Below are 24,298 nucleotides of genomic sequence, written 5' to 3' on the forward strand. Positions count from 1 at the left end.
CGCGTTCAGAGAGGGCAGCTTTCATTCACTCCTGTCATTCACTCCATCACTCACTCAACAAATGTGCTTTGAGCACCTGCCTTGTACCAGGCACTGTGTTTGGTACCAGGGACACCTCGGTGAAGAAGATTCACGAAGTCCCTCTCCTCATGGAGCTAAAATTCTATGGCGGGAGGCACAAACTACACAAGATACAGAAGTAAAATAAAAATATAACAGGCTAGACCGCGGTAAGTGCTGAGCGGGGAAAGGGACATGAGGTGTCTGGGGTGGGGCGGGGGTGAAAGTTGAGGCAGGATGACCAGGGAAGGGCCCCTCTGCCCCCCGGGAAGGTGACGTTTGACTACCATGCGCAGGGCCCAGCCGTGAGCCCTAGGGCGGGGAGAGAGCCCTTGTCCTGGGCTCCTGGACCCTGCTGGCCCTGGGAGGTATCCGAATCTGTACGAAAGATTCACTGGGAGTCAGAAAGGAGCATTCTGCTCGCGACTGGAGGGCAGCTGGGATGAAGTTAAGCAGTACTGGGCAACAGTCACAAATTCACGAGAAAGAAAACTGACGTGGATGGAGCAGCAGGATCCCAAAGTCAGGCGGACATGATCACCCCCTTTTTCCTCATAAGGAAGGTGACGTTCAAGGAAACTAAGCACATTACTCAATGTGGGCATTCAAACCTACATCTTACCCACTCCCAAGGAGCATCTTCTGTCCAAGGGACAGCGCAACCCTCCCCCGTTCCCCGGGAGGCATGCACCCCCCTGCCCGTGGGGGCGCCCAGGGCTCTGACGCGGGGCCCTGCGAGAGAACCTGCCTTGCTTGGGGCCGCGGGCGAGCTGCCGGAAGAGCCGAGGACGAGTTTTGCTCAGAGCTATGGCCAGAAGGGGAGCCCGCCTACGGCCAACAGGGTCACTCGTCCCTCCCTGCTTTGCGTGTCTCCACCCCCTTCCTCAGGTTCCCAGTGGGGGAAGGGGGGTGCTCTCCCCTCTCTTGCCCCCACACTGAGGCCACTGCAGGCGCCAGCAGGAAACAGTGTGGAGCAGAGATGAGAAAGTCTCTGGAATCAGGCTGATCTCGGATAGCCCTTAATACTGTGCCATCTTGGGCGAGTGACGAAGTCTCTCTGCGCCCCATTGGACTAGTTTTCTCCGGCTGCTGTAACAAGTTACCACAAATGTAGTGGCTTCAAACAACGCATATTGATGATCCTGCAGTTCTGGAGTCGGAGATCTGACATGGGCCTCACTCCACTAAATTCAAGGAGTCAGCACGGCTGCGTCCCCCACTCTGGAGGCTCTAGGGGAGACTCTCGTCCACTTACCTCTTCCTCCTTCTGTAACTTTTGCCTCCCTTGGCCCGTGGCCCTCCTCCATCTCCAAAGCCGGCTGGTAGCATCTTCAAAGCACTAACTCCGACCTCCTCTTCTGCCTTAAAGGGCCCTGAGATGACATTGGGTCCACCTGGATAATGCCGGATAATTCTTACCTTAACATCAGCTGATCAGTGACCTTAATTTCCATCCGCAACCTCAATTCTCCCTTGCCACGTTAGGTAACCTATTTACCCAATCCAGGGATCAGAGAGTAGACATTTTGGGGGGGTGTTGGGGGGGGTTGTTGGGGGGCTGGGGCATTCCTCTGCCCTCTTTACTGAGTGGTGATGGCTTTTTATAAGGGCCCTAAACATAGCTATCATAAATAGATGTTTCACAAATGATGCCGGTGAGTATGTGTTTTTATGCTAATTGATTTAAATAAAAAACAAATGTAAGAATGTAACCCTCACCAAAGGGATCCAAAGCCTTAAAGGAGCCAGGGCAGGTCCTCCCTGCAGGCCCGCATGCCTGACAGTAAGGGGGTCCCTCCAGGAAATGCTCCCTCCAGCCCAAGACTTAGACCCTGGCTGTTAGGGTACCCCTTGAGAAGTGGGTTGTCCTGAATTGTGTGCCAGGATTTAATTAATTCTGGCACAACCACATCTCCAAAGCCAGACTCCGGAGCTGTACTGGAATCATCCACCCCAGACCTGGCATTTTCCCCCAAACAACCCCCAGGGGCAACTAGGCAGGGGCCTACCTCCCAGCCAGGCAAAGCCAGCTGGCTCCTGGCCTCTGGAAGTTTTAGTACTTGGGGTCCAATGAGCTTTCTGACTCTTCCTCAGACGTTTCAAAAAACCCTGGCCCAGGTGAATTTGCTACTTGAGGTCTTAATGCATTTAAGTGAAAATCAAGTCGTTGATCCCAGAGTCTAATGTCACCAGCTTGTCTTACAAAAAGATATGCAAAGTCCTTGGATCCTTCAGTTCTTTTCCTTGAGAGACAGGAAGTCAAGTTTCTCTTATGAGACAAGCCCCGAGCCTCTAAATGTCTAGCTACAAAGAAGAACAGGTCAGGCTGCTCAAGTCTTCAAGTACGGGGGCAAGCCTCCACTCCTATTTACCATGGGCAGTTGTGCGCTCTGTATACTGCACAAATACACCCAGCTGAGGTGTCAGGGGAGTGAGCATGGGGCCTGAGAACCAGCCCCCACTGCACTTACCAATGGCATGTACTTCCCCCAGGGTTGTCTCCTCCCAAAGAGGATGCACCGAAGGCATAGTGCAGGCTCCAACTCTGCTTCTCAAACTAGATGGTCATCATGGACAATATGTGGTCCCTCGGCACATGACCGGAATGCTGCTCAGGTCAAATGTGACACACCTCACAAGTTGACAATTGTATTGTATACTGTCTATTTCCCATTTGAAGAGCCAAGTGCATGGATCAAAGCTTGGCTGTCGTGGCAATGTCAAATTTCGATCCCAGTGTCTAGAATTGCTCTTTATTTGTGCTCATCTTGTACCAACCAGTTAGCTGTTTGCATAGCCCTGCTCCTTCCCATTGTGGGTCCCCCAGGGACACTCTGGGGCCTCTTGACCACACGTTTTGGGAGATGGCCAGAAACCAAGGGCAGAGGTGAGGTGTAAGCATGACTCCAGGTGAGGGAGGGCTGTCCAGAGGGAAGGGCAAGGAGAGTCTCCTTCCACAGGCCCTGGCTTTTCACCATATCTGCACATGATCTTGGTGGTGGCTTCTTAGCTGGTGTGGAGGGTTCATCTCAGAGAAGGATTTTCTGACGTGGCCTTGGAAGTCACTCGGTCACATCCAATACATTCTATTGGTGCATACAGGGCCAGCCCGTATTCAGGGGAGAGGGCAATAGGAGGGCATGAACACCAGGAAGGGGGCTCACTGAGGGGGCCGTCTTTGAACACTATCTACCACAGGGGGGTTTCCTACAGCAGGGGCAGCATGGGAGAACCAGGCCAAAGGCAGAACAGCCCGACAGTTCCCTCTGGCTCAGGGCTGAGCTGGACTTTTTCAGAAATGTTATCCCCGACTGATTTCACAACTATGCTCTGTTGCCTGCCCCAGTTATGACAGAGCACCAGCCCTGCCCTCGGGGTGCCTAGAGTCACCAACTATCAGGAATATAAGCGTCTTTTTCCTATAGGAAATCGTCCTTCCAGGTGGAGAAATGGTGTGAGATCTTCCTGGCTTCGCTACTCAGTCCGATCATTGATTAAATATCTATAATGTATTAACTACAGCCCACTCCATGGTCCAATTAGTTTAGAAATGCCCTGGAATTCTTTTTTCCTCAAGCACAGTCTCAAAATTATTTAACTCCCTCGTGGATTTTCAGCCAAACCCAGGAAGTACACAGCTCTATATTCATCTACTGCGTGATGCTGATCAAGCTTTTCCCCCTCCAAGTGTTGGTTTTCCTCTGGAAGGAGAAGGGTAATAGGAGGGAGATGAGGTTGACCAGATGACTGGACTCCAAGAGCCACCATTGTGACCAATGGGCTCCAGCTGTCTCTGTGGCCTTGGGCAAATTCCTACCCCTGCCAGGCTCTTCATCTCCCACCTGTAACATGGGAAGTCGGACAAGATGACTCTATGGGTCTTTCTAGCACCATCTGCCCCACTTCAGCACATGCAGGAATGCATCCATTGCCTCAGGACTGGGATTCAAGCCCGGCTGTTTGGTGCAGATTGCTATTCCCAGATCCAAGGCCCCTAGCATTTCAAACCATTGCAGACAGGCACGCGCAGCCGCAGAAAGTGATCTGCAATCCATTCGTTGGCCCCCAGCTGCAGCTAAGTGATGAGGCTGGGCAGCAGCCTGGTATAAGGAGAAAAGATTGAAATAAGAAGTCAGCCAGGCTGGGTGAAAATCCAGGCTCCTACTGGATGATGGCATTGACCTTGAGAAATTCCTTAACCTTGATGAGCCTCAGTTTCCCCACCTGGAAAATGAGGGTGCAAGTGCACACCTCCCAGGAGAGGCCCAAGGATTCAAAAGCGTATCTGAGTAAAGCTCGGACGTAGGGTCTGTTATAATTCAAACCACACACTGGAAAGCAACGTCTGTTTCGAAGGCAGTGGTGCTGATTCTTGTCACCGGAGCAGAGCCTTCCCTGAGATAATTTAGGAGGTCTGGGCTCGGGAGGGCTCCCCGGGCAGAGGTGCCACCTCCCCAGTCGGTCGCAGGATGGATGGGCCCCGCAGCCTGGCTGGAAGGGCCATCCGTGCTGCCGCCCCCGAAGATGTCCTGGGCTGTCACGCTTTCTGGCACGCCGTGCTAAAAAAAATGACTCCAAAGAAAAGTAAGCAGACACTCCAGGCCATAAATATTTCAGAGCCGAATGGATGTCCTTTCCCCAGCACTGACTTGCCATATATATTATTTATAAAACCATAACTTGAGTTGAAAGGTAGTCATCGAAAGAAGAGAGAGAGTCTCACTCAGATTCACTGGGTGATTGGAAAAACAATCTAGAAAGGGAGAAAATAGTGTTGGCTAGATGAGGTCACAGGAGGTCATCTGGTCCCACCCCCGGCTCCAGCCCGGCCCAGAGGGAGTGTGGCCGGAGTTAGCGGAGGGCACAGCCCAGAGAGGCCCCGGACACCGGCAGACTGCTGGGTCCATACAGCCCGGGGCCTCGCTGGCTTTTCAGGAAGTTTCTATCACATGACAAACAAAAGTCGAAGTGTTTTTTAAAAACCTTTCATTCCCCCTTTATAATGGGGAGCAGGGCTTGTCATGAGAAAACGGGCCAAGGAGGAGGGTGGCCACGGGCCATTGAGGAAGCAGAAAGAGCCCCCGGGCCTGAAATCAGGAGACAGCCAGCAGGTCACGGGGCCTTCCTGGACTCAGTTTCCCCATCCATGAAATGGAGGACCCAGCATTTCTGTCCTATAACAGATGCTTGGTGGCACCTCCCTCTCTCTCCAGAAATGACGTGAACTGACAATATGACCTATTCGCAGGTATAACTTTAAAAATCAATATAATAATGCCTTCACTTGTGATATCAAGGAGAAATAAAAGGAACGTGCTATATAATCAAACCACATTTTGAATTAAATGCTTCGGCACGTGTACCCAGAGGTCGAAGTGAAGGAGTGGAATTGGGGCACCAGCTCGTCTACTCACCACGAATGTGACCTTTCCAAACACAGGCTGGTACCGTGAGGCAACACCAGACACTCAAGTACCCCGAGCAGCCTTGCATCTGGGGAAGACGTGTCTGGGACAGTGGACACTCTCAGTAAGATCCTGAGACAGAACAAAAGACAATCTCTCCTCAATGTTCGCTGTGGCAGTGCGTCTTGGAGACTCCGTTTTTGTTAAGACTGTGCAGAAAGAAAAAAAGAAGAAGAAGAAGAAATGCTGTGTGTTATGTAAAACAGAGTCCAGTTCTAGGCTCGGACCATTTTAAGCAAGTTTTTCACCCATAGGAACGTCTGGCGGGACACCAGCGGTGTGTGTGGGAGGCGGGAATCATCTTTCACAGAGTGGGGCCACGGGGCCCACGGGACATTAGAGAGCCCCGGGCATCCCTGCCCACCAGGTACCAGTCCTCCATCCCAGCACTGTGACCACCAAGTGTCCCCCCCAACACACATCTGAGACACCCCCAGGGAGCCCCCTGGACAAGCTGCTCCCAAGGTCGTCCTGCATTGCTCTGACCGTCGGATGCCACCCACGAATGGCTTGGTGACAAACAATCACCTAGAGGTCAGGCTGGCCCCACGGTGGGCACTTCAGTTCCTGCCCCACTGTCGCACCCTGGTGACGGCAGCAGCGGGACTTTGCAGACACACCCAACACTGCTTGAACGGAGCCTGCAGCCAGGGTGTGCGGAAGGGATCCTCGCTCCTTCCCCTCCCCCAGTCCGCCCACTCAGGAAGTCAGGCACCTGCCGGGCACAGAGGGAGCCCAGCACCCCCCCCGGCCGGGAGCCCAAGCCGCCCAAACTGCAGTGCCGTGAGCACCCTAGGGACAGGGAGGGCTGTGAGGCCATCTCCCGGGGCGGTGAACACCCACACCGGCTACCCCTCACCACACCCCAGCTGTTGGCCTCCAGCACCCCGGCAGAGAAGATCCAGGTCTCTACGGGCCACTGTGCAGCCGCCTGGCCTCTGTCAGGGGACAAAAAGCTCCCAAAGTTCTGAGGGTCATGCCCAGCCCCCGGGCTCACAGCTGCATTAGGGAGGTGAACTCACCCAGGAAGCCACAAAGACACAGGTGGCCTGCACAGTCTCAGGGTGGCCTTGCTGCCCCGTAAACCTCAGTTTGTTCAGCTTTACAATGGGCGTAAAAGCCGTAACCACATTGTAAGCTCACTGGGAAGACCCACTGAAATGTTGCATACAAACCGCTCAAGGAACACTCAGCCTTGGAATTCTTTTTTTTTTTTTTTTAAGATTTTATTTATTTATTTGAGAGAGAGAGACAGCGAGAGAGGGAACACAAGCAGGGGGAGCGGGAGAGGGAGAAGCAGGCTTCCCGCTGAGCAAGGAGCCCGGTGCTGGACTCGATCCCAGGACCCTGGGATCACGACCTGAGCTGAAGGCAGACGCTTAACGACTGAGCCACCCAGGCACCCCTCACCCTTGGAATTCTTATGTCTAGCGTTTCCCGGGCCTCCCCAGCCAGTTCCCTGTAGTAAGTCAATCTCCCTGACTCTCAGCCCTGCTGATGTAGGACCTCCCTCCTCTAAACCTCACCCAGAACCTAGAAGCACCCTGGCGTGTCCCCTGTGAGTCCCCCGTTTTCTCTGCTATCAATGGCACAGCCATGCTGCTTTCTCCTTCCTGGCCAAGACCACTTGCCTGCACGAGAGCCCCTTCCTCATGGCCAGAAAGTAGGCCCTGCCTCCCAGGGCACCGCCATGCTCATGCTGAGCCATGCCTCCCTGTAACCCAGGCTCCAGTCAGAGGGACTGGTACCTCGGGATCCCACAGCTCCTCAGGCCCGATGCCAGCCCCAGGTGTTGCCTGCGGCCACCTCCCCATCGACCAGACCCCAGGCCAGGGACCCGGCTGGGCGCAGACTTCACCTTTGCCCTCTGCTCAGACTGCCCACCCTACCCAACATCCCATGCACGCTGGGACGTTTTTCCATGCCCACAGTGGACACGAACCTGGCACCTGGGACAGCATATCATGGTACTGAGCAATGGGAGGTGGGAGGAGAGTGGGGGAGTGTACATGGGCTGGGAACAGTTTGGACTTCTCAGAGACAGCAGAACCTAAGCTGGTAAGGCCTGGGCCATGACAGAGCCTGATGTCAACAGAGGAGTGGACCTCATAGGAGAGCCAGGACATGCACCCCGGACCACAACCAGAGACAGTGGTCGCCCCACAGGCCCCGGGGGCTGAATCAGGGCACACTCAGGCTCTTGAAGATCAAATACCTTTTGTATCCCCCAACATTTGAGGGGGAAGGAACATATGGCCTGGCTGAGAGGGGAAGGGAGCAGGGTCTGGTGTCACTGTGTCACTTCTCAGAGGGTCAAGACCCCTCCTCTGTGTCAGGGGTCTGCAATACCTCAGAGGTAGATGTATGAACATGAAAGCCCTGGGACCGCAGGCCGGGCCGCACTGTGCCTGTGACTGCAGTGTGGTCACTCTCACATAGGAAGGCCTGGCGGAAGCTTCCAGACTGGTGTCTTCTGGCACTGGGACAATCTGCCCCAGGAGGCCTGCTCAGGCCCCAGGAATCCTCCCCCACTTGCTCCCAGTGGGGCTGTTACGCCCTTCCAGTTGGTGGGCACAGAAAAAGTGTCCGGGAAACATGCTCAGGGGGTAGTGAAGTTCTTCCTCAAATATGCGTTTCCACCTCCCCGGGTCCCGGCAGGACCCGAGGCCACGTCAGCCTGCAGGAGCAGCGGCCCCCGCTCCCCCTGCTTCAGCCAGGACCCCACTTCCCTCCAAGTCTGTGCTGAGCAGCTCCCGGGGCCTTGTCGGAGCAGCTGCTCGGCTCCGGCCCCGGCCTCCACCACCCTCTGTTCCCAACCCCCTCACCCCTCCCCACATTAAAAAAATAGAAATAAAAAACTGGACGAGTTAATTTGCTAAAATGGAACAGAGGGCAATAACTGATTACATTTTTCCCCAAAGGAAACTTGAGTTAATTTGGCCGGTGACTCATATGCCAGGCTGCCAGTTACAACACACCACCCCAGACACAGCTCCTCGCTGGGCCTGGCTGGCAGCCGCCTTCCCCGCTCACTGCTGCGGGCCCCTGGGTCCCCCCTCGGAGAGGTGGGGGCCCCGCCTGCACAGAGCCCTCTGGGTCCCGAGCTGCTCGTGGCGCTTCTGAACGTGCGGGGCACACACCCGCGTGCGCACAGAGACACGTGCATCTGCGCTCACACCAGGCACTGACAAGCACGCGCGCATGCGCACACACACACACACACACACACACACACACACACACACACACACTTGGGACATCGCCAACACCACTCTGGCCTGGGCCAGTAAATCATTCAGTAGTAAGCTCTGCACACCAATCCTGGGGAAAATCCAATTAGAGTCCCTCATTACTAAGGCGTTCCTCTTTTTCCCAGCATCTTAAAGCTTCTGGGGAGCGGACAGAGGGGAAGGTGGGGTACTCATGTGAGCCCTGTGAGCTCTGGGTGGAAGTTCCCAGCCCAGCATCCCATGGGTGGAGGCCCCAGATGGGCTTCTTCATCGCCTTGGGGGTGAAGGGCACCTTGGGACCCCACTCTACATCCCATACTCCTCACATGACCACCTAGCTAATGAGAAGTGACACCCAGCTCTGGCAGAAGCCCCCAAGGCAGGCCTTACAGTCAAAAGTCACTCATATGCTGTGTGACTTTGAGCAACACACCCTCTCTGAGCCCCAATTTTTTCCAGAAAATACCTTCATCATCTGGTTGCATAATAATATGAATGTACCTAATAGCACTGAACTGTACACTTCAAATGTTAAGATGGTAAATTTTTTTTTTTTTAAGATTTTATTTATTTGACAGAGAGAGAGAGAGCAAGAGAGGGAACACAAGCAGGGGGAGTGGGAGAGGGAGAAGCAGGCTCCCCGCCAAGCAGGGAGCCCAACGTGGGGCTCGATCCCAGGACCCTGGGATCATGACCTGAGCCGAAGGCGGACGCTTAACGACTGAGCCACCCAGGCTCCCCAAGATGGTCAATTTTATGTTATGTGTATTTTAACGCAATTTTTTAAATTGAAAAAAAAGAAGAAAAAAGAAAGGCTTAAGCTTTCCCCCTTCTTCTTTCCTCCTTGCCACTGGCTAGGGTGTAGAAATGATGGCAGGAGCTGTGGCAGCCTTTTTGGACTCAAAGATGGAAGTCACCTTTGAGCATGGCAGTCCAGAGGGATGAAAGGACGCTGTCCCTATGACACTGTAGAGCTGCCAGATAAGCCCTGGACTGCTTGTGTGCGAGAAGTAAACTTCTATGTTGTTTTTAAAAACAGATATGCTCACACTTGAGACAACTAAAACCGTTTGGAGGGGTTGATTGGGACAAGGATGAGAGATATTTCCTAGGACCCCTTTCCTAGTTGTCCCCAGCAAGGGAACACGGCCCAGGGTTCAGGGTTCTGGGTTCTGGGTTCTGGCCCAACTCACCTGCCAACTGACGTGTGACCTTAGGTAGATCAATTTCTTCCCTAAGCCTCAGTTTCCCTACCTGTCTTTTGATACTACCAGTCTCAGTTTTTCAAATCTGGTTAAGGAGAGGCCCCAGCAGGGAAATTGCCTGGCAAAGGACTGGGAGCAGCAAGAATGAGATGCAAGGAGATCTGATGGAGAGCCAGAGCAGAGAGGGCAGAAGTAACCCCCAGCACCCAGCACTTGGTCCTCTCGCTAAACCCATCTTTCAGGAGAGGAAGCTGAGAAGGAACATGGAGGTCAGAGAGGCTGGCCAGAACCCGGGGGCAGCCAGGAAGAGCAAGAGGCCCAGGGCAGGAGCCGCAATCCCACAGGCCAAGCCCCCACCACAAAGGTACTGGTGGTCAGAGTTTTCTGGAGTCAACACCCTCCTCCCAGATAAGAAAGTAGAAGCAAAGTCCTCCCCTCCCTGGTCTCCTCCCCTGGTTCAGGACTCTGTGTGGCCCCTGTTAGGCCCACACTGTGGGTCTCCCTGGGGCCCTGGGGGAGGAGCTAGCCAATCTCTTAGGGGAAGACAGCGAGGACCCTAGGAGCCAGTCCCAGCACTTGGGGTGCAGAAGGAGGAGGAAGTTAGAGAGGGAATCGCTGGGAAGCGGGACGGGTGGAAAAAAAACGTTTGCTGGTTTCCAGGAGGGCCTCTTGCCTCCCTGGAGGAAACTGGGAGTTGTTATCAGAGCGAAGGACAGAGATGCCTGTCCCTGGATAAGCTCTAAGAAAGTCTCTCCCTGTGGGCTGACACATCATGGCGGGTGGGAGAACAGTGCTCAGAGGGGTAAGACCCCACTCCCAGACTCCTGCCAAAACCGAGAGCCGAAGGCCCAAGCACAGATCCGTTGTCCACGCGTGACACCCCAGTTGGGAGCGGTGGCCGGGTGCCTGGGCAACAGGCACCAGCTGGGGCCACTCTGAGGCACACCCAGGCCCCACCATGCCCCACCATGCCCTCCATATTGGTTGGCCCTCCTGCTATCAGGCATCTACACAGCCCTGGCGTCAGTCAAGCCAGCTCGAATCCTCCCTCTGTCACTTAGAAGCAGGGGGACCTTGGGCAAGGAGCTTATATAACCTCGCTGAGGTTCAGTCCCTGCCTCTGTAAGGAGATACCCACACTGGGGGCTGAGCTAATGGTCCTCAGCCAGTGGGAGCCCCCTCCCCCTCTGTCGTGGACATCTGTGGCCTGATCACTCCCGGGAAGGGCATCACATACGAAAGGACAAACAATACTTGTCACATTTGTGGTCACCATCCTCCAATTTCCTCCGCCATTACTGTTTCACGGGCTGACACGTCCCTTCCTCTCCAGCAGACAGACTCCCAGAGTGGGGTGCTCACGGAGCATGGGTCTCCAGGCCTCCTCCTTCGGGGTCTGGAGCATCAGGTTCTGGACTTTTCCAGGCCCCGGACACAGCAGAAGAAACACCCTCGTCCTCATGCACCGGACTTTTTAAAACACACAGCACATGGCTGCTGAATGTCCTCAGATTTTCCACCTGAAGAGACTGAGGCTGTGAAGCTGGGGGGCCTCCATGTCCAGCTGTAAGGAGTAATTTCCCTCAGCGGCCACAGCCCGAGCCGTGCTGACGGTGGGACTGTGGGCTGGGGCTGGGGTGGGGACAGAAGGGGCCCCACCTGGGAGCAGCTTGCTGGGGACATAGGAGGGCTCGAGCTGCCCCAGGAGGGGGTGCACGGCATGGAGGGCAGGCTCACTGCCCTACACACTCACACAGATGCACAGACACCACCACCATGCTAATGCCCCCAACATCATGAAGCAGGTGTGCACGGCCTTGCCTCCCACTGAGGTTCCAGGAGTACTGGGTTCCCGCTCAATCCTAGGCCCTTGGACCACCGAAACCTCCGGTGTTTCTTCCTGCCTGCCCTTCCGGACTTCTCCCTCCTCCGGCTTCCTCCACACGCTGAGCTAGGGGCCAACAGGAGGGACCAGCGTCAAGGTCAAAGCCTGCTTTCCTCCAGCTCTGCCTCCACTCCTTCCGCCCCTTAAGTGTCAGGTGTCACCGCCTGCTCCTCTGGACGAGGTGGGGGGGGGGGGACACTCCTCCTTTCTCTCCCCTGGGGGCGCAGAGGAACTCGAGGAACTTGGGACCCAGCCCGCCGGCCGGGATGAGGTCGCGCCGCCGCTTCCCCAGAGAGCCGCTAGGTGGCGCCGCGCTAACGAGGATCGGAGGGACGGGCCGTCGCCGGGGGAGGGTAAGGGCCGGAGAGCCCAGGTGCCCAGCCGACCTCTCCCAGGCGGCTGCTCACACCCGGGGCCCCATGTCCCCAGACCCCGGCCCACGCTCCCGTCCAGCCCCAGGCTCGGGCTGGGCCTCAGGGCACAGCCCCTGGGCCCCCTCCACCACCCCTACTCTGGCCCCTCTTCCCCCCTGGGTGGCTCCTTTGGCCCTCCCGTGGCGCAGACCCCACAAGACGACCGGGCTCCTGGGGCACAGCGCAGAGGTGGTTAAATAGGAAGCTTGGCGAGGGAGAAGAGCCTGAGAGTCTGGGTTGGGGCTTCCTCTCTCTGAGCCTCCGTTTCTCTATCTATAAAGTGGGATTGGTCCCCGTCCACAGAGTAGATGAGGTCAGAGTAACTCCTGGCACAGACCCTGTGCTCGGCAAGCAACGGTGCCTCAGTTTCCCCTTCATATCTCCCTGGGATCACCTCACCACTGCCTCTGGCCCCTCAGTTGCCGCGTGTTTGTGTCCCTCAGCATCCTCACCACAGCACGGGCTATAGCTCAGAGCCTAAAATGAGCGGCTGCTGGACCCCCCCACACCTGCACCCCCAGAACAGGAAGATCATGTTCCCTTCCTTGGCAAAATTGCCCAATCCCCACCCCTTGTTAATTCGATTCCTGTGAGGAAGAGACAGGGCATGAACAACACATATGGACCCCACCCTGTGCCAGGCACCGTGCAAAAAAGGCTTCTTTCCTATATTCTCCCAACAATTCTGCGTGGTTTACAGACCACAAGGCAGCCGGGGCTCAGAGAACCTGAGGTCACACAGGGGGTTGATGACGCCTAAGGTTGCCATGCTCCAGGGGGGCCTCGGACCCTCGCTGTCTGTGACGAGCCCCTCTTTCCCTGCCTGAGACTAACCCCCGAGGCGTGGGTGATAGGCCACTCCCAGACTTCCTGACTCTGGGCCCCACCTCTGTCCCTCTGAGGCCAGCCTTTGCAGGGGCTGATCATCCTGCCAGGAAAGATGTCTTTCCAGGCCTCGTCCCTGAAGGCCCACCTGCACCACCTCTTGCAGGAAGCCTTCCATGACTCCTCCTTAAGTGGAGGCTTCAGTGGACCCTCCATGGCAGGATGCCCTGAGCTTAACGCCTCACTTGGTCTGTGGCTCAGACACGTGTGGACTCAGCCAGCTGTCAGGGACCACACCAGCAACAGGATGCTGTTCCATGGGGGATCCTGCACCTCATACCAAACCCAGTTTACAGAGAAGCCTTTAGATGGACAGTTAGGGGATGTCAGGGCCTGAATGTGTCCCTCTAGCATCCCCAGTGCGGGGATGGTGGGGCCTGAGAAGTGATTAGGTACAGTTGGGGTGGGGCCTGAGATGTGATTAGGTACAACTGAGGGCATGACGGTGGGGGAGATCCCCCCCGCCAACCCTGCAATGGGATCAGTGTCCTTAGAAGAAGAGGAAGAGAGACGGAGCACGTTTGGCTACATGAAGACACAGCCAGGAGGTGGCCGCCTATAAAGCCCAAAGCGCCTCTCACAAAGAACCATATCTGCCTCCAGAACCATGAGGAAGAGATTGCCTGTTGTTTAAGCCGCTGGTCTGTGGCGTCTGTTCCAGCCGGCTGAGCTGAGACAGGGGAGATGATAAGACCGGACCGCAGAGGGGCCAGGCAACCCACACGGTCACACAGCAAACCAGAGCAGCGACGAGACTCAAACCAAGATCTGTGGACACACATAGTGAGAGAAAAAAGGGAGGACTTGAGGGGACCATGAATTTAAATCACACGCATGCTCACTCAGGGGGCCGGGCACGGTGATGTCGAATGCAGCTGGGAGGGAGTGACTCACAGCCAGAGATGTCCCGGGCTGGGCCCTGAGCTTTGTCACCCACCACATGGCATCTGTCATCACCTGGCTTGTGTAGCCAAGAAAGCTCGGCCTCCAGTCCCCGGGAGTAATGCCCCTGATCACCTAGGGGTGCTGATTTCGGTGCTCGTGCCCCCCGACCCCGTGCCCCTGGGCCCACCGGGCCACGCAAAGGAAGGCCACGACCCTCTGCCCTTCCACATGCTAGATTTCTTCTCTCCCTTACACGAGCACCAAAATCCATGCTGACTCCCCCCACCCCCTGCCCGTTCTCCCTGACAGGTGCCTCAAGCCTATCTGGTCCCAGAGCATCCCTGCAGGAGACAGTATTTTAACAGTCACCTCTGGGCCCCATGGGGACCATCAATAATGGGAGGGGCTGGTTTCTGAGGTTCCACGTAGGGAGATGCAGCCGCGAACTCAAGCCACAGAGAGTCTGTTCACACCGTCCCCGGCGATGGCAGAACCGATCCATCAGTCAGGTTGGAAGGCAGGGCCCCTCACGAATTCAGGCAGCCCCAGAATGGAGCTGGCCTAATTTGGACATGGGCTCAGCTAAAGCAGGCCTTCAAACACTCTAGAAAACATAAAAAAGGCCTTGCTAAACTCTACTCGGGATCGCAATGGAGATGCTTAACCTACTTAAGGAAGGTGATCCCCTTCAAACACACTTACTGCGTGCATTCAGACACACCAAAACCGATCCCCTGATCAGGGCCTGCCCTCTGTTGCTAGAGGCTGAGCCCCTCCTTAGCCCTACCCAGAAGTCCGAACTGGTGCCCTTGCTGGACATTAATAAAACTCCCTTTTAAAGAATAGCCAGCCAGCCAGCCAGCCGGCTTTCCTCTTTTGTTTAGCAATATCTACTAAATGGGGATTAGAGCCAAAGCCTGCTGAGTCCACACACTCGGACACTCTCCGTGTCCTACCGGCCCCGCCCTCCCCTTTGTGGGGTCTGACTGCAGAGGCCCTGGGATGGGGCCAAAGGTGCCCCCGGGGTGGGCGCAGCGCTGTGGCTGACTTCCCGCCGGAGCCTCGTGGCGGCCCAGTCACCATGCACTTGGCGAATGCGGACTGGTCCTGTGCACCCCAAGCAAGCGTCTGGCAGGGCGGCCTCAGGGGGCAAGCCAGTAACTGCCTGCCCTGAACCAGATCAGTGGCTTTGCATCAGGCTCCAGCAACCAAACCGGCTTCACCAGTGCAGTCACACACAGAACCCCAGGACGCAAAGAGGATGCGCACAGGGCCGTTCTGGCTGACGCGCGTCCGGCTGGCTGTCCCTCTTCCTGGGCCCTCTCTGGATCTCCCAGCTCTGCTGGCTTTGGTTTCCACTGAAACCTGCTTCTCCCTGCATCTGGGAACCCGGGTTTAGAGGTCACTCCAACCTGGGGAGTGTAAAAAAAAGTACAAGGAACAAAAACCAGGAGGTTATAGTAACAATCCCAAAACACTGCTTCCTGGGCTCCAACCTCATCTGCTTCGCCCTGTTCCCTCCGTGGATACTCTGGCTTCCCGGAGCCCCAGGATGGAAGAATCTTCTCGTTTCCCACCTGATGGGAGCCCTCGTCCCTCTACTGCTCCCGGTCACTGCGGGGATGATGTTTCTGGTCATAGCCTCTACCGAATCAGTGCCTGGAGTGCTGAGGCCTGCAGAAGACCCCACTGTCCCTGCCTGCACCTGGCACAGTCCAGGCCAAGGAGCCACACCCTGTGGCCACACAACTGACAATACATCACTCAGTCATTCAACAACACCTACGTGCCAGGCCCTGTCCTGGGCACCAGGGACACGGTGTGGCCTAGAGATAAAGCTGCTACCCTCAAGGAATGTGACATGGATACTGGGAGTTCTAGCCTGGAGCCCTATGTGTACTTAGGAGAGCAGGAGGGGAGCTATGGGGCACATGGAAGGAGCCTGACTCAATCTGGGGATCAGCGAAGGCTTCCTAGAGGAAGTAACCTCTGAGCTGATACCTGGAGAGTTAGCCAGAAGGAGAGGATGCAGGTGAAATGCATTTTGCCAACGAGAACCGCATGTGCAAAGTCCCAGGGGCAGGTGCGAGTTGGAGAAACCATGGGAGGAGCGTGGGAGCTGGAGTTTGGTGTGTCTTGGAGTGAGAGGGCCAATCAAGGTCCAGGCCAGGGAAGGCTAGAGAGGGGCCTGCAGAAGTGTGGACAGAGGCCCTGGGGAGGGTGGCAGTCGGCTTTCATGGGGAGCTAACCTTTTCAGTGAAGGTTGCACTGTGTGGGGCTCAGACAGGGTGGCTGTGGGGAAGCCAATGGCCTTACCAGGCCAGCTGTGCCTCGAGGAAGGACAAAGAAAGACTCACCCTTTGTGTTCCGGTGCCCCAGAGCCCTCGGGAAGCAATTCTGAGTCTGTACCTCCCTTCCCCGTGGGCCTCGCCTGAGCCTTGGGCACTCCTGGGCACAGCCAAGCAACAGCCCCAGCCCACTTGTCCACAAACAAGGTCACTGCCTTGATTTCCCTCACTGCCCCAGATTTCAAATGATGCCAGCCTGAGGGACTGTGGATCAGATCCAGGGGCCTGGGCCCTCTCAGCATGCGTTTTCTTCGACTGCCCCTGGCAGGGGACTGCCAATATGCCCCTGGGTTGGGAAAGTGTGCAGAACGCTGCCCTCCACCTGTCCTGGTGCCGGCCTATGGGGATGCACAGAAGGCCTTGCTCCCAGGCCTCAGTCCCTGCAAAGAATGTCTGTCTTCCTGCAGCTGCTTGGGGTCCCTAGGGCCCCGTGGATATGAAGGCTGATCCAGTTTCCCTATCTGCTTGGCCTACTAGGACTTTAGGAGTCCGACCGTCAGGCCCAGCAAGTGGCTCTCAGGCCGTGCGATAATCAGAGCAACATTATTATTTATTGACTGATCATTGGTCATGTTTTGAGTGCTCCTTATCGATCACTATGTTGCCTGCTTTCCAGGTTTCTTATTTGATCCTTGCGACAATCCAAGGTTCTGTGTTACCCCCATTTTATTTTAGTTTTTGAAAGATTTTATTTATTTATTTGACAGAGAGAGACACAGCGAGAGAGGGAATACAAGCAGGGGGAGTGGGAGAGGGAGAAGCGGGCTTCCCACTGAGCAGGGAGCCTGATGCGGGGCTCGATCCCAGGACCCTGGGATCATGACCTGAGCCGAAGGCAGACGCCCAACGACTGAGCCACCCAGGCGCCCCTGTTATCCCCATTTTAGAGATGAGGGAATGAAGGTCAGAGGTTATGGTCCCGAAATTCCAACCAGACCTGCAAACTGCTTCCTTCCCCCCCCCGCCCTCCCCCCACCCCCGTCACTTCATTTGGGTTCATTTCCTTTTGTTTTTCATCCTATTGTCTGCATCACTGTATACCTCGTGAAATTCCTTTCCAGACGAGGTCGATAACAACTAACCAAATAACCAAATGTAAAATGAAAATGACCTCCCCACCCCTACCCCCTAGCACTGAGCCGCCGTCCTCCGCCCAAAGGTGTGCGTCCAAAGGCCCAGGTGACTTTATTCCCAGGGAAGCTCCGGGCTCCTCCTGCAAACAGACCCTGGGCAGGCCTGCCCTCCAGGTCTCCACGTGCCCCACAGAGGGCAAGGCTTGGACCAAGCCGGGGTCTGGCTGCCCACAGCCATCCATTCAATTGTTCACTCATTCGTTTGTGCGGCACACACGCACACAATTGGTCCACGTCTCCACTGGGGTCCCCAGTCTGGCTCACCCAGGGGGGGATGCGGGTCTTAGAGGTTGGTGGATGGGGCCAGTGGGGTGGGGGCGATGCTGTGGGTCCTGGAGGTGGAGTTGCCCTGCGCCTCCAGGGCTGGGATCTGTCCCAGGGTCACACCCAGCAGCAGATGCATGCCCCCAGGTCAGGCCCCAGCACCGTGAGCCCTGCCCAGTGCAGGAACTCCCTCACCTGCTCAGGCAGCCCCAGGCCTTCCTGTAGACAGAATGTCAGCCTCCCGAGCCCCACACCAAGGCTCCATAAAGACGAGCTGCCACCCCGCAAGCACCAAGCCCCTTCCTCTCAAAGCTTCCCAGGCCCACCCGGACCTGGGCTCAAGGCACCTGGATCTGGGAGAGGATTTGGGACCCTACCTGCCTACCTCTGACTCCTCCCTCAAATTGGCTGCTCCTGTCCAGGATGAGAGGCAGCAGGAGAAGGGGAAGCCTCCATTCCTCCTTTGTGCCGACAGACAGACAGACAGACAGACTGGCTTGTCGGCACTGCGGGACTCCCAGGCCTGGCAGAGACTTTGACACAACAGGGTGGCAGGTTTCCACCGTGGTGGTGAGGACGGGGGAGTGGCCTCCAAGGGGCAGCACAAAGGTGGGGCGAGGGGGTCTCCTGTTCCCCACCCCCGGGCCACCCAGCCATCCCCCCACGGGGCTCCTCTGGCTGCTGAACTCTCCGTGGCTCCTGGAGAGCCCCTGCCCTCATGTTCCGGGAGGGCGCCTCACGGGCTGGGAGGTGGGGAAAGAGTGGCGCATTATTGTGCACTTTTTCTTAAGTCTGTGATAAGCTCCTTCTATTAGACTATAGATCTCGTCACATAAAATAGATTTGTGGACTCACAGCCGGGGAGAGCCACGTTCCTGAGCCGTGGAAATGGCTCATTTTCCCCCCTCTTCCTTGAGTAACTGATGGTCATGAATTTTTCACCCAAATGTCGCCACTAAAGATGTCACCAGCCTCCCTCCCCCGGAGGTTTTATGATCTGGCTCTAATAGGGTGGGGGTGGGGGGCGTGGGGGGAAGGGGCTGTATCCTGGGGCTGGAAAGGGACCTGGGAGTGTAGGGGAGCGGGGCCGAGGGCTGGATACTGGTGACAGAGCCCAGCTTACTGAGCAGTTGCTGTGTGGCCGACCCACTATCTCGTCTCATGTTCCAAGAGCATGGCGGGCGGGGTGGGGGAGGGGCGGGGAGGTAGCAGATGGGCTGGGACTCAGAGAGGCTGAGTAACTTGCCGAAGGTCACAAAGCTTGTGAAAGTCCCAGAACCACTGGCAAACCCAGCTCCAGGAGGGCTCCAGAGGCCGGGCTGTTGATGGCTGTGTTTCATTCACTGCCTCTGTCCCAGACTCGGGCCCTGGGTCAGGGGGTTCGCTTCCCCATTCTGGCTAAGGACCTCGGTGAGCGAGTTAGAGCGGTGGGGCTGAGCGGCAAGGCAGACACTTGCATTCCCGCCTAGATGGAGGCGTGAACTCTTCTGCAAGGGTCAGAGTCAAAGTCACATTGTAGAAAGAGCCTTTCCTCCTGCAGGGCTACACTCTGAGAAATTGAGATGCTCCTTGAGATGCAAGGTGTGTTTCCCTTTTGGGTGACATCCATAGCTGTTGTGAGAGAGGGGACAGAATTGGGACTGGAAGCCCCTGCCAACTCCCCCGTGCCAATGCCCGAAGACCAGGAGGGATGGGACAACAGCTCTCTACCCTCTGGGGAGGGCTGAGCTGCCAGATTGAAAGAGAGGGGTCTGGGAAGCACAAGGCGGAGAGAGCCAAGTGTGGGGAGCAAGAATGTGCTTGGGTTACAGCCCCCCAGAAGTCAAGGTCGGTGGGGCCAGCCTCCGCTTGGTGCAGGTGGTGCAGGGGGAAGAAAGGGGTCAGTTAAGGACCCACTCCCTGGTCCTCCTTCTCTGAGCCACATGATCAGAGTTAAATAACAGTGGTACCTCCATCACAGCCCAGTGTCTGTCTGGACTCCAGAGACTGCCTCCCAGCAGGACAGACACGAGTGAGGGGTTTCACCTGGGAGAGAGGATGGGGGCCCCGCAGAGAAAGAGTTGGTTATCCTGCCCCGGGTAACTAAGTGGAGTCCTTGCCATCACTGGCCACACTGAGCCAGGAGGACCCTCAGTCAGGTGTCGGGGGTCAGGTGAGTACAAGGTTCCCGGTCCCCAGCTCTGCTGTCTCCCCCCAGCTCTGCACTGGCAGGAACAGAGGGGGCCCTGTGTGCCTGGAGGTGGGGTGCCGCTGAAGCCTGGGGTAAAGGAAAGAAGTCTTTTTCTCTTCTATTTTTTTTTAAGAGCTCAAGTTTGTTCTTTCATGTGTGTGTTGATTTCTTCTCTTTTTCATGATTTATTTTATTTTTATCATTTTGTAAAATTTATTATGTTTTTATTGAAGTATACTTGACATACAACATTGTGTGAGAAAGGAGTTAAGTCTTCAAAGCCACCGCCAGAGACTTTCCAGGCTGGAAAGGACAGAATGGCATCAAAGGCTTGCATTTTTCTAGAGCCTCCCGGCAGGGGATCTCTCTAACTCTTGCTTTCACCCTACCAGTGATGGGGAACTCACCCCCTCCGAAGCTCAGTCCGTCTGCTTACAGCTCTAACTGGAGAGGGAAATGAAATCAGCCATCCCCTCCAGCCTCCTCACTGAGCCATTCTTCTGGGGACTCTTGGGGACCCTGCGGGGACCTGCAGACAGCGGTCATCCAATGATGCAGCCCTGCCACATACCAGAGCCAGCTTCCTGGCTCCCGGAGCACCTTCCTGCCCACTGTCTACTCAACACACCAGCCTTTGAGGCAGGCAGAAGCCCAGGCCCGGGTCACTGTCCCGTCTTTCAGATGAGGGTGTCGGGCCACACGGGGAGGCGGTGAAGGACGGGTCTGGAAGAGCAGGACTCTTGTCTCCTGCACTGGGATTCTGTGCGCCATCCTTGCCCCCTTCTTCTGGCCCCAGCCTCATGGCCCCTGCTCAGAACCAGCTCCGGCTAGTCTCTGGTCCTGCTGTGGGACCAGCCCTGACCCTGCTCTGAGCCCTCGGTCACACTCTGCCAGGACCCAGGACACTGGCTGGCGAAGCAGGGTTACCTGAGGAGGCCCCGCAGGGGGGCCCCTGCCAAAACCTCTCCATAGGTTTGCCTCCAGCCTGCAAAGCAGGAGGCCCCCGTTCTAGTCCCCTGTCCCTCCCCACCGCACCTCAGCTTCCTCCTCTGGAAGATGAAGGAAAGGGCTTCTTCTCCAACAAGATGAGATCCCCACACCTGCATCCTGGTGGCTCAGCACTTGTACATGAAAATGCTGGGGGCCTGAAGGTGGGGGTGGGGACATGCCAGCCGGGCACATGGGAACCTAGGCAGGCCTGGGGAGCTGTAGTGAGGTGTCCAGGAAGGAATGATGGTGGCCCTTCAGCTCTCCTGGACAAGGGGCCAGGACAGGTGGAGGTCTGGGCCCTCAGCCACTCTGCAGAGCCCTCTCCCAAGGGTGAGGAGGCCCGGCTGGGGGTCTGCATGGAGCCCGTGGGAGGCGGCAGCAAGGCTGAGGGGTGGGGCCAATGGGAGGAGCAGAGAAATCCAGCACCGAGACCCTAGAAGGAACTAGAAAATGCCCACGGACTGATTGACACTTTGCAAGAATCAGACACTTTGCACGTGGCTCCCGGGCTGCAGCCAGATTATTGCCCTATAAATGAGTAAGGAACATGTTGACTGATTCATGACCAGGAGGACTCGAGCCTGAGACGAGTAAACAGGTGATTATAGCGCTAATGGGCGCTGCAAGAGGAGGGTGCTCAGGTGCATGCTGAGCAAGTTGCTAACTCTGCCTGGGGGGTGAGGAGATGGCCAGGAAGACTTCCCAGAAGAGGCGACAACTCAGCTTATAGCTATTAGCGGCACTTAGACTGCAGTTCTCCTAGTGGCAGAGAGTGGCTGACACCCTGAGCGGGGTCAGTTGTGGGCAGCAGAAACCAGGTGCGTTGCAGAGGGAAGAGGCTTGGGGGCAAGCTCAGAATCACTTTGAAGCTTTCAAGTTTTATCTTGAAAATATATGCAAATTTTGCATTCTGCTCCACAGTATACAGCTTTAGTTTTAATAGAAAAACGCGTTTTCAAATTACTCACCACATTCGTGAGTAGTTAGGTCAAGGGGACAGAAAGCAAGCCTAGAAATACACCCCCTGCACACTGGAAGTTAGTAGGATGAAGGTGATTTCGGGGAGGTAGAGATGGGAGTTTTAGTAAATGGTGTTGGTACAACCGGGAGACCGATTGAGCTGCATCTATGCCTCACCAGAACACCATCAGGACAACCTCCAAAGGGATCCATGATTTAGAAGTAGAAATTAAAACCCTAAGGGGGCGGGGGTGCCTGGCTGGCTCAGTCGGTTAAGCTTCTGCCTTCAGCTTGGGTCACAATCTCGGGGTCCTGGGATCGAGTCCTGCATCGGGCTCCCTGCTCAGTGAGGAGTCTGCTTCTCCTCCCTCTGCCTGCCGCTCTGCCCACTTGTGCTCTCTCTCTCTCTCAAGTAAATAAATACAATCTTTAAAAAAAAAACAAGAAACCCTAAGGGGTGCCTGGGTGGCTCAGTGGGTTAAGCGTCTGACTTTAGCTCGGGTCATGATCCCGGGGTCCTGAGATCAAGTCCCGCGTCAGGCTCCCTGCTCAGTAAGAAGTCTGCTTCTCCCTCTGCCCCTCCCCCTACTCGTGCACTTTCTCTCTTGTTCTCCCTCAAATAAATAAAATCTTAAAAAAAAAAAAAAGAAATTGAAACCCTAAGACAATCAGAGTGACTCCCTTTATTAACCCGCGGCATGGGGACACTCTTCCAACAATGACTTGAAATGGAAAAGCCAGAAAACATGATAAATTACGTCAATAATAATAGGAAAAGAAATACAAGCAGCCCTTCAACCTATGAAAAGATTGTCCACCTCATTCCTGTGAAGAGAAATGCAAACACTCTAACAAGGATACCATTTCTTCCCAATCAGATAGGCAAAACTCCGAAAGTCTGACAATGCAGCCTCTTGGTAAGGCTGTCGCGCTGGGAAACAGACACTCTCCTATGTCGCTGATGGGAGTGCAAAATGATACAACCCCGATGAAAGATGATTTAGGCGTTCTTATCACAGTTACAGATGCACGGACCCCGGTGACCCGACAATCCCGCTGCTGGGAATTTACAGACACACGTGGAACACGTGAGGAAGGCTGTACATGCATGCGCTTTCACCACAGCTGTGGTGAACAGGAGGAGAACAGGACATGGGTATGCAAATACATACCACTTTATGCATTTATGTAAAGAAATACTGGAAGGACTCACAAGAAACTAAATGTTTCTCTAAGGGGCAGGGGGTTGGGAGGCGGGGACACGGATGGAAATGCAACTTGCTTTTCTAGGAATAAATAACTTGCCAGGTAAGTAAACATTGATGTTTATCAGGTATTTGTCTGGTGATCTGTTTATCCCTAGATACCAAGTCCCAGATCCACAGGACTCTGCCCCCCTCTATTTGGGGAGAAAGGGCTGCAGGCAGCGGGGAGCCACCGACGTTCTAGGCAAGGAGGCATTTGTGGGCAAGAAAGCCCACAACCCTGTGACCGGGGCTGGGGGTCAATGGACACACCTGCAGGGCAAGGGCACCCGTGGCCAGAGCCCTGGGGGCAGCTCTAGATCAAGAAGGGACCTCTTCGGTGCCCCAGCCCACACAACCCGCATGCCCCATGTCCCAGCTCCCTGGAATCAGCTTAGCACTGGCTCCTGCCTTCTGTGCAGGCTGCTTCCTGCTAAGGAGGAGGATTCCCTGATTTGGGGAGAGAAGCCATCTCAGTGAGCTCAAGTAAGCCAGCGGGAGCCAGTTTCTGAGCCCAGGGCCCAGTCAGCTGACACCTGGTTGGTGGCCAAGCCTCTGGTGCTCAGTGGGGACCTGGAGGGTGTCCCTCTCCTCCCTTTCAAAATGGCTTCCTTCCAGCCACAGACAAGGCTTAGATGGGGAAGAAGGAATTCCTAGATGGCTCTCCACACCCCACCTCTTTCAGGAAGCCCTCCGGGATTCATCAAGATGGTGGGACACCCCTTCAGACACCCTCGGTTGGGCCACAACCTATCCAGGGCTGGGACCCTTGATCCTGATGGCATGCCATCTCAGGACCCTGGGAGGGAATCAGCCCTGGCACGTGGGGGCCCTGACCCTGAGCGCGCAGCCCCTCACCGTCGTGCCCCAGCATGGGTGCGGCTCTGTCCACCAGCAAGAGCGCTCTGCAAACTTTAAAGGGCTCTGCATCAACAGTGTCTCCCTGGGGGAGGGAGGCAGGCGGAGTGGGGGGGGGGGGGGGGGGGCGTCTCCCTGTGCCTTACTGCCCCCCCCACAGGCCTGGGCTTTACTGCCCCACTAAATGCCGTGTTTGCTCGCACCCCACCCGGCAGCTTGTACACACCTGTACATGGAAGGCTGTAATTTCTCTTCATGAATCACAGGTAGGATCACACCCAAGTTACTGGCACTCCGCTCCTT

General features: G+C 55.8%; 2 long non-coding RNA genes across 3 annotated transcripts in view; both read right to left on the reverse strand.

The window, feature by feature from the left end:
• Positions 1–4,630: 4,630 nt before the first annotated feature.
• Positions 4,631–24,298, reverse strand: part of LOC141371076 (uncharacterized) — a 36,620-nt gene continuing 16,952 nt past the window's right edge. The window contains exons 3-4 of the long non-coding RNA XR_012375702.1: positions 5,475–5,674; positions 4,631–4,813 (exon numbers count right to left, since the gene is read on the reverse strand). This is a non-coding gene — a long non-coding RNA (uncharacterized lncRNA). The remainder of the gene's footprint in view (positions 4,814–5,474; positions 5,675–24,298) is intronic.
• On the reverse strand, positions 11,860–15,716 carry LOC141371075 (uncharacterized). 2 transcript variants are annotated; one of them, XR_012375701.1, is made up of 3 exons: positions 15,606–15,716; positions 14,398–14,632; positions 11,860–11,911 (listed from the first exon to the last, which is right to left on the reverse strand). It is a non-coding gene; the product is annotated as an uncharacterized lncRNA (long non-coding RNA). The 2 variants fall into 2 exon arrangements; XR_012375700.1 differs by lacking the exon at positions 11,860–11,911 and adding an exon at positions 13,750–13,911.

This window comes from Callorhinus ursinus, unplaced genomic scaffold (genome assembly GCF_003265705.2).
Source record: "Callorhinus ursinus isolate GAN/ISIS: 27379988/994484 unplaced genomic scaffold, GSC_fseal_2.0 scaffold55, whole genome shotgun sequence".
Taxonomy (NCBI): domain Eukaryota; kingdom Metazoa; phylum Chordata; class Mammalia; order Carnivora; family Otariidae; genus Callorhinus; species Callorhinus ursinus.